Here is a 10,256-nt window from a genome sequence, read left to right as displayed (position 1 = left end):
TTTCTGCATCAGAATCAATAACCTCCCTTGATGATTCACATTCAGATCCATCCTCGCTTGAACTTGAAGTTGTATCACCCTCAACTGAAGTTAAAACATCTTCATCTGAACTACTGTTATGTTCAGAACTGTCATTACCACCCGAGGATTCACCATTGCTGACATCTTTGACAATTTCAGCATACAATGCTGTTTTTGTCTGACTACTGTTCCCTGGATCAGGAGATGATGGTGCTTCAGTAGAAAGATGACATTGTGAGGCAACTGGTGGTAATGGACTTCCATACAAGTGTGTGGTGAGAGCTGGCTTAGGAACTTGTATCGGATTGCCATATAAATCTGTTGTCATTTTCGGTTCACTTTGCTTTTGATTAGTAACCGATGCCCATTGTTCTGCCGTAATTCGAGGTGGTGTGGGAGATTCGGCCCATGAGGGAGATAAACTTGTATTTGTATACTTTCCCCCATCCGGAGCAGGTGTACCCCACCATGAGGGAGTTGAACTTGTACTTGTGTATTTTCCACTATCTGAAGCCGGAGTTCCCCACCAACTTGGGTTCATGTTTGACAAGAAAAGTGAATTCTATGTTAATATCTCGAATGATAACCACCAGCCGAAGGATCCCTGATCGAAAGACCTAAAAAAACACAAACTTGTTAAACCTAAACAGACTAAGATCGAAGGATCTATACTTGTTCGAAGGATCAACAGTGTTCGAAAGATCACTGTTGAATTTCGAACAATGATTTCGAAAGATTCTCCAATTTAAAGATCCTTATCTTTCGAATATATATCCTTCGAAAAGATTCCCTGGATCGAAGGATAAGTCTCAGACTTTGAAGGATGTTCGAAGGATGATTATCTATCGAAACTTCCTTTGATCGAAAGATGATCTTTCGACTTCGAAGGATATCCTTCGATCTGCACTGACACAGTTGACAAAAAGGTGACAGGTTGGTGAAAAGGTGATTGGTTGGTAGAAACTTTCGGCAGAAGGTATGTTCAAACCATACCTTTTACCAAACCAAGATTTGACCAATAAAATATACTAAAAATGGAAGATCCTTATCCAGAAACCGGTCACCGGAGTAAGCCGGAATTTGGCCGGAAATTGCCAAACTTCTTAAAAACAAGTTTTTAAGTTACCCAACCCGTCCTTTAACACACCCGGTTAGTTTAGAACACGTTTTTACGTCAAGAAATGCGAGAAAAACACTAAAAAGGAGTGCTAAACCATGTGAGTTTTGTCCAAACACTCCAAAGTCTTGTATAAACTCGGTTTTTAACAAGGAAAAGAGCCACGGCTCTGATACCACTTGTAGGTCCGGCTAGGAGGATCTAGTCGTCCAATCCTTGTATACTAACCAACCCGGTTGTGCGGAATCCAACCGGAAAGGCAAACCGATATAGAACACGCACAAACACAACACGCAATCTTCACCGATTAACACCACTTGTATTAATACGAATGAAAGGTTCGGTTACAAAGCTATGTTTACAAATGTGTTTTGCAAACCCTCTAAAACACTCGTGTGTGTGTGCTCTCAACAGAATGCTCTCTTTCTGTTCTCACTTTGTGTTCTCTGTCTCTCACACTCTGTCTAAAAATGAATTGAACACATAACATGAGTATATATACTCATAACAGCTCGTCTGGTCGAAGGATCAGATAGACTGATCGAAGGATCATCTATCGATCTGAAACCTGTCGAAGGATCTACATATACCTCGAAGGATGATCTATCGAGGTCCATCAACATCCATCGAAGGTTTATCTTTCGAGCTCATCGAAGGATCTAAACAATCCTTCGATGACTCATCCTTTGACACAGACATATTACAATCATGTACCAACTGTTTGTCCAAGTCAAACCAGGAGGATGGTTGACTTGGTCAAACTTACAGGACTAACAAAGGACATCGTGTTTTATATGAGACAAAATACAGACAAAGTACAGACACAAGTGCACCAACAGAAAGAACTCCTTTGGGACTGAGTCAAAAATCAATCCAGTTTTGACTTCACAAATTCAAAAGTCAGAACTAGTATTTTTTTTTTTTTTTTTTGCTACCTCTAGTAAGTTTTGTTATCATAGATCCCGTTTCGGTTAAAGTGTTACCAAACAAGACTTTGATCATTTAGCGGGTTTAAAATTCCAATTTGTTTATTTTTTATTTTTTATTTTTTTTCTATTACTCTAGATCGTATATAGTGTAGTTGTATATTTTCATTTCCGAATTTCATTTTTTGTTAAAAAAAAAATAAATAAAAACATGGTTTGATTGGGTGTCTGATTGGTGTGTTCAAGAATTTTTTAGCGCATCTATACTTGTCAAGTCTTATTGTATCTCCAATATTGTTTCAAACGATCTACCTTGTCATTTGTTGGATTGAAGTTGGGTGATCCTAACTTGGTTATTAGTTAAGAGGAAAAAAAAGCAGTGATGGTCAGATAGTCAACTCTGGTCAAAATATAAATGCCGGTAAAGAAGTTAACATTAGTAACAGAGTTAATGATAGTCATGGAACTGTTTGGCTGCCAGGGGATATGTTGGTTGCATAAATATATATATATATATATATATATATATATATATATATATATATATATATATATATATCCATCTATTATACTAAAACAAAATAAAGGTTGACTATTTGACCATGATGTGGCAACTCTCTTTGGCCAGATAATTGTGAAAAATGGGCGCCATTCTCCTTTTCTTCCTATTTCCTTCATTTTCTTCAATGCTATTAAATACACAAAAACCTTAACCGCCTTCTCTCTTCAATTCTCTAGATTACCACCGCCTTCTCCATCTGCATCCTTTTCTTCATCTTCTTCAATCGATTTATAAAATTGTTCTTTGATCCAATCGATTTATAAAATTGTTAATTTCTTAGTTTAATCATTCTCTTACTATCGATTTGTTCTTGAAGCAGGTATTTTTTTTCTGAAACCATCATTTAATCTCGTATTTGTAGATGTTTTACTTTGATTTCATCCTCACCTTATACACAAACCCTAAAACTCTTCATGTTCCATCGAAGGTTAGATTCTCCCTTCTTTTATTTGTTTTTTTTTTCTATCTATAATCTGCATATGCTTTCTTTCATGAAAATTACTTTATATTCGGGAATCCTAATCGATTGTCCTTGAAACCCTAATGTTGATTTAACGTATATTTGTTCATCGATTAGGGTTTTTTATTAACCCAAATATTATGATCTTATTTTGATTATTATAGGCTTGAAACGCTTCTCATTCCTCTCTCAACTTTCTATGAGATTGGAGTTTCCATGGTAAAGATAATCTTTCCTTTGTATCTTACTTTGTAATTCAAAAACCCTGAATATAAGTCGTTGATGGTGAAGCAGGTCTGATTAGAAATTGAAGGATCGAGACTTGCTTCTTGCTTCATCGCAACAAATCAAATTAATCCTAAATCTACTTCATTAACGAATTCCCAGTCTCTTTAATGTTGTATTCAACATTTGTAAGAATCAATCTCTCTCCTTTTATTCTTAGTCACTGTTAATTTTGCGTTTATTTCTTTGTTTAGCCTTGGTGTTTTGGTTGCTGATTATTAATCCGTTTTGAGGCAGAAATCAGGTTCGAAAACCAGCAGTAACAACATATATCTTAGAATCGACTTTTATTTAATTTGTAAAATGCTATGGCTCTTTTTTATGTATAATTAATAGGTTGAAATCTCCAATCTGATGGTGTTTATTGTAGGCGACCTATCTCTAAGTTATTATTAGTCCGTCGTAGATAGGCTTGACATGCTTGAATCAGGACTATTTTCTTTACCTTTCATGGTAAACGTTTTTTTATTTGAATTTTATATCTAACCAAATATGTACTTTAATGAAATGAAATATATATCTCTAAACTCAATTTATTTTTGTAGGTTAAGAGAGGACTTGGATATGTTTGGCATCTTGGAGCTTTGAGCTGTAGGTTTCATGATAAAGTGTTCGGTAAATTTCATAGTTGTTACTGGAAAAGCATAAAATTACACAAAAGGATGCCTAAGTACTTTTTAGGCGTTTGAAGGTAATATTTTTGTTTTAATTATTGTAATTAAAATGTAACCAACCCGGGTATTAGTGAGGTTTGTTTTACAATTTATAATGTCATTAGAAGATTCATGAACATAACATATTCAATAAATGTGAAAATCTTACTTCGAAATGGCTAAACAGTCGGTTCGGTTTACGTTGGGCCAGTTCGTGGAGTTTTTCAAGTGTATGATATGTTCCTATACTGTTATACAGGTACCTTAACATGACAAAAGATATGTTTGTTGAACGTTATCCTTTTCACCACGGTAATTGCAACTGTGAACCATGCATACCTAATGTACATCCTTGGGTTAGTTCCAGTTGAGCTTCATTTGGTGCTTTTTTTTTTCTTCCACTATACTTTTATGCCTGGTTGTTTTTGTAGATCAACAAGAAAAATGATTTGGGACCAAATGTTGATGAGAGGGTTCAAGGCTCCAAGATTATTCTAATATGTAAGGGAGATGAAGATCGATGTTGAAATTAAAGGTTAATATTGTGTTTTTTCCTACATTTTTAGTACATGGTTAATGAATTACATTTCAAATTATATAATATTATCTTGCTGGGAGTATGAGAAGGGATCCGCAACCGATTGGTAGAAACATGGGGCTGGCTTTATGAGCGGTGAGTATGAAATTGACTCAAGTTGGAGCGATTTATTTGGCTGATGTTGATGCTGATGAAGATGGATGTTGAAATTAAAGGTATTAAATTGTGTTTTTTTAATGGTTAATGAAGTACATTTCAAATTATATAATATTATCTTGCTGGGAGTTAGAGAAGGGATCAGCAACCGATTGGTAGTAACATGGGGCTGGCTTTATGAGTGTTGAGTATGAAATCGACTCAAGTTGGAGCGATTTATTTGGCTGATGTTGATGCTACCACCATATATTTAAAGGTATGGCCATTCTAATTTCTTTAATTATATTATGGCAGCTGCTGCAATGGAGTTTAGCAAACCGAGCAAGCCCAGGGTTTCGTACACAAGACCGTTTAGCCTATCCGTAGCTAACCTTTCTAATCTTTGTTTTATACAAGAAAGTATACTTTAGCTTAGTAACATATTTGCACAATGTGATTGTACTTTATGCATAAATAATAGTACCTTGAAAGATGTAGTTGTTGCTGGAGTCCAACAAAAGAACCCAAACGATGAATGGTTGGTAATCGATTTACAATCCAACTACAAACGGTACATGCGGTGAGGTAAGTTGTTTTTGCCTTCGAATGGATATGATGAAGCGCCATATGCTCATGTGAGTGATCGATTTAAAGCTTGAGATGAAGCCCAGAAAAAGTATTTTAAAGAGCAGCAGTTGAAAAGGCTTGAAGAAAAGAACAATACTGAAACTGTTGAAGAAGGCAGTGACAATGAAGCCAAAGTTGATGAAAGCAAGCAAATGGATTTTGCTAAAGCCGAGAAACATGTGCGTACTATTAGTGGTGGGTCCACAAGAACTATGAGGAACCTCTGTATTCGAGAAGATACAACAAAATATCTTCCTAATCTTGATGTTAATTCAGCTCAGTATGACCCAAAAACTCGATTTAGCATGAGGATCCTCTTCTAGATATGGATCCGAATGAGAAGTTATACGCTGGGGCTAATCAACATAGAGTAAGTGATCAAGCTTGGAGTTTAAGCAGCTTGGGAAGCATAATGATGTGTACATGCAAGCTGCTCCTTCACAGGCTGAATTATTTTTCAAAAATTACAAGATAACAAAGAAAATTGAAATCTAAAGTTAAGGAGACGGTTTTGGAGGAATATGGGAATGCAGCCGTGAAGACCCACTTCCAAGAGAGCTATTATCGGGTCAAAGTGAGAGAGAAGTTGAGCATGATCGTGCTGGTAGATTTATTAAGAGACAAGAAATGGCCCTTCGCAAGAGCAAATATGAAGAGGATGTTCACATTAATAACCACACAGGTGTTTGGGCTTCATGGTAGAAAGATCATCAATGGGGTTATAGATGCTGCAAGCAGTTTGTAAGAAATAGTTACTGTACATGAGTTGCTGGAATCGAGGCTGCTGAGGCAGCAACAGATCTTATAAAACCTAATATCGCCCGTAAAGAGGCAACTAAAGGCGAAATCTCCCCCTCCCGCCTTGCTATCTCATCTTTTGTTGTTTTTTGTTCATGTTTAATGATTTTACTTGATAATAGCATGGTTTTGTATCATCAAATGTAAACAACTCCAACGGAAGAGAAACAATCTGCCACATAGGGAACATACATACCTGATGATTTGGCTTTGGATCAAGAGGAAATTGCTGAAGCACTTAAGAAGGTAAGTTTACAAGTTTATGCCATTTTTGTAACTGTCCAACATGAGGGTTTGTCATATATACATTAGTTTAAGAACCATTAGTTTATAAAAACTATATCGCTGAACTAATCTATATATATTGACCCACTTCGTTTTAAGCTAAATATTGATTTAGCCTGTTTGACCCGTTAAAATTTAAAACATGACCAAAATCATTCTATTCATCAAGTGGTTGAAATTGCCATCTAATAAGTTTGTTGCATGATGCTGATCTAATAGGTTAATCTTTATATTTGGTTGTAAATATCATTGCATGTTTAGTCGAGTAAAGGAAGGTAATTGAGAAAAATAGTATTTTAAGGGCAAATTAGGATATATATAGGACAAAGATCCGTTAGGAACCACCTTTTATTGCGAGAACTGCAAGAACCAATGTGAACACAACCAAAAATGCCTAAAAATAGCTAAAAAACACACAATTTTTTTAATATTTTTTAAAAGATAATCGCTACTTTTAGTAGACAAAATTCTTTTTTTTTTTGGCTACTAAAAGTAGCGATTTTAACATAAGAAAATACTAAAAAAAATTAGATTTTTTTAGATTTTTTAGGGGTTTAGTTTTTAGCATTTTAGCTTGGGGGGGGGGGGGGGGGAAGGGGGGTTTAGGTTTTTTTTTTGTGTGTGTGGGGGTGGGGGGGGGTTAGGTTTTTCGGGGGTTTTATTTTTTAGCATTTAGCTTGGGGGGGGGTTAGGTTTTTCTAGGTTTTTTTAGCTATTTTAGGTTGTGTTCACATTGGTTCTCACGGTTCTCACAATAAAGGTGGTTCTTGCATGAACCTTACCCTATATATATATTGATCTACTTTGGCCCGGTTTGACCTATTTATGCAAATTTATCTAAATGATGTTATTATATTCTTTAATGTTATATTCTTTGATTTTTGTGGAGAGTGTTGTTGGATCACTAAAATAGTTTGATCTTTGCTTCTACAATGTATATAGAGATATTAGTTATAATTTTAGTTGGTGTATGTTAGTACTAATGTGTTGGAACCATTAACTTTTTTATGGTATCATCTTTTTGCAGGAAAGGCGCCAGTGAAATGAGGTGATTGAAACTGAGTATCCTATAATCAGTTATCAGTCAGGTACATTTAGACGCCTTCATTTTAATATGTCTGTCCTAACACAATTACACTGCTAATATTTGCAGAGATACACGGCTTTAATAGCACAAGGAACATATATCTATAGAATATTAATGTGATTTGAAGATAGATGCTTCGCCAAAATTGGGAAGTATTACCATGTAACATCTGAATGTTTTCTATAATAAAAAAAGATCTTTCTAAAGCAAACAGAGATCTTCATTGATAAACATTATTCAGCATATTAAACTCTAAATAAAAAAAATACGATCATGTTGAGAATATAATACCATTTTTAGAAACATTTATTATTTTATCGGCAACTTTAAATCCATTTTAAGGCTATAGGGTGTGGTCATGACCATCATGACTCTCCACGTCAGCATCATGTCACCCACCTCTAATCCACCATCTAAAACCACTACCCTAAGGGTGTGGTCATAACTCAAACCACTATCTTCTTATTTATTTTAATTTTTTTTGTCTAAAGAAAAAGGAAATGATTTCTTGAAAAATGGAAAGGAGGGTCATGGTTGGCATGGTTTAATCCATGCAAGGTGGTGGTGTAGCCTTCCAATCATGTTCCTACGTGGCGAATCATGTCCCAACCATTACCCCCACACCTTTTAGCCTAATAGAAGGATAATTCTCTATTATTTATGGCTTTTGTTAAACCATTGTCGATATCTTTTCAATAACATGCGAGACTACCACCAATATAGTAAAACTGTTGTTTAACACTTTTATATCTTTCAATCTTTTTTTTATAGAAAGACGATTCTCTATTATTTAGGGCTTTTGTTAAAGCATTGTTGATCTCTTTTCAATAACATTTGGGGCTATCACCAATATAGTAAAACTGTTGTTTAACATTTTTATATCTTTCAAATTGCAGTCGAGAAGCTTAAATTAAAGGGTATAACTCTTAATGTGAAGAACTTACTATGAACCATTTCTTGGTACTAAGAACCATTAGTTTATGCCATTTTGTATCAAGCACTACTGACACACAATGGTGTTTTCTTATACGATTATGTACACACTTTTATTATCATTTGTTGTTTTATATAGCTAATACGAGTCCTCAAAGGACATTAATTGGTTGTAACTAGTAAGTTGCATCTTTATAGATTTGTTTAAAAAACAATACTTTACTTTGTCAGTTATGAATTAAAGAAATGTTGTTACCATGGGCATTTATTATTAAGTATATTGTATACATATGACTAATGCATTAGGATTTTACGTTTGAGGTTATTTATCAAATTGGTTGTTGCTTATTATAATATGAACACCTGGAAATGCTTATAAGTTCTTATTTGCTTTATATCTTATATTGAAAGCATTTTACAAAATACTAAAAGATTTTGAACCTTAGTTTAAATTAATCATGTAGTTTAAACCCTTAGATGTGAAGCCTAACTTTGGAAAGGCCTAGAACAAAAACGATGATCTACATAGGCTTCAATGCCAGTAGATATTATATGTTTCTGTTAAGCCACCCGCGAAACTCGCGGGATCTTAGACTAGTATATATATATATATATATATATATATATATATATATATATATATATATATATATAGGGTAAGGTTATTGTAAAAAAGACCAAAAGTGTGAGAAAGGTAAGAAAGAATCTCAGCCATTAGATCTAAATTAATTGAAAAGGGTAAACGAGTAATTTTATCATTAATTCAATTAATTAAAAACTTCGCATAACCGCCACCTTAATTATAGGAAGTATATAACACCATTTAGCAAGTATATAACACCATTCAGCAAGTATATAACACCATTCAACATTTAGCAAGTATATAACACCATTCAGCAAGTATATAACAAGTATATAACACCATTTAGCAAGTATATAACATAATTCATTGACTAAACATCTGATCGAAACATATTTTTTTCTGTATATAAGTATAGCAATATGGTACTCATATTAAAGATAAAAAAACGCTCGTAGTTATTGTGGTGTAATTTTTTAAAAAAAAAGTTACGTACAAAAAGTTATTGACGTTTAAAAAAGACCGGGGAAGTCATATGTGCATTACCTAATTTCTAGTAGGTTTAAAAGACTATATTGCCCCTAGATATTTCAAATCAGTCCAAATTAAGGAAAATATTTTACAATTTGGTCCCTATTGATCTCAAACATTAGATCAAAAGATCTAATTGCTGAGATTCTTTCTTACCATTCTCACACTTTAGGCCTTTTTTACAGGATCCTCTACCTATATATATATATATATATATATATATATATATAGGTTATTAGTATAGTTATCTTGTATTGTTTGCATAAAAATATATGTATAAATAGGTATATGTTAGGGTTTTCTTTCTTACCATTCTCACACTTTAGGCCTTTTTTACAGGATCCTCTACCTATATATATATATATATATATATATATATATATATATATATAGGTTATTAGTATAGTTATCTTGTATTGTTTGCATAAAAATATATGTATAAATAGGTATATGTTAGGGTTTTCTTTTTCTCAACTGGAGCAATTGCAGGCCCAAGTTAAGAAGATGTATTGTTTGGTATATCCAATTGGGCCGTTTGTGGCTTAGTTGGAATCTGGGAAAACTTGGGCTCGGAGTCCATTCCTCTTTGTTTAGGGCTCGATTTAGGATTGAATTCCGAAATAGAGAAGCTCATACCCGGTTCAAACTAGCCAAATTCCCTTCTATTTAAGTTCGCTAAGTTCCGTCAATGTGGATCTAGGGTTTAGACAACTGCCAA

General features: G+C 34.1%; 1 pseudogene; it reads left to right on the top strand.

Annotated features, from left to right (window-relative positions):
• Positions 1 to 4,199: 4,199 nt before the first annotated feature.
• On the top strand, positions 4,200 to 8,647 carry LOC110881563 (annotated as a pseudogene).
• Positions 8,648 to 10,256: the final 1,609 nt, after the last annotated feature.

The sequence above is a fragment of the Helianthus annuus genome, chromosome 10 (assembly GCF_002127325.2).
Source record: "Helianthus annuus cultivar XRQ/B chromosome 10, HanXRQr2.0-SUNRISE, whole genome shotgun sequence".
Lineage (NCBI taxonomy): Eukaryota > Viridiplantae > Streptophyta > Magnoliopsida > Asterales > Asteraceae > Helianthus > Helianthus annuus.
The sequence above is the reverse complement of the archived record's forward strand: the minus strand, read 5'-3'. Positions and strand labels throughout refer to the sequence as shown.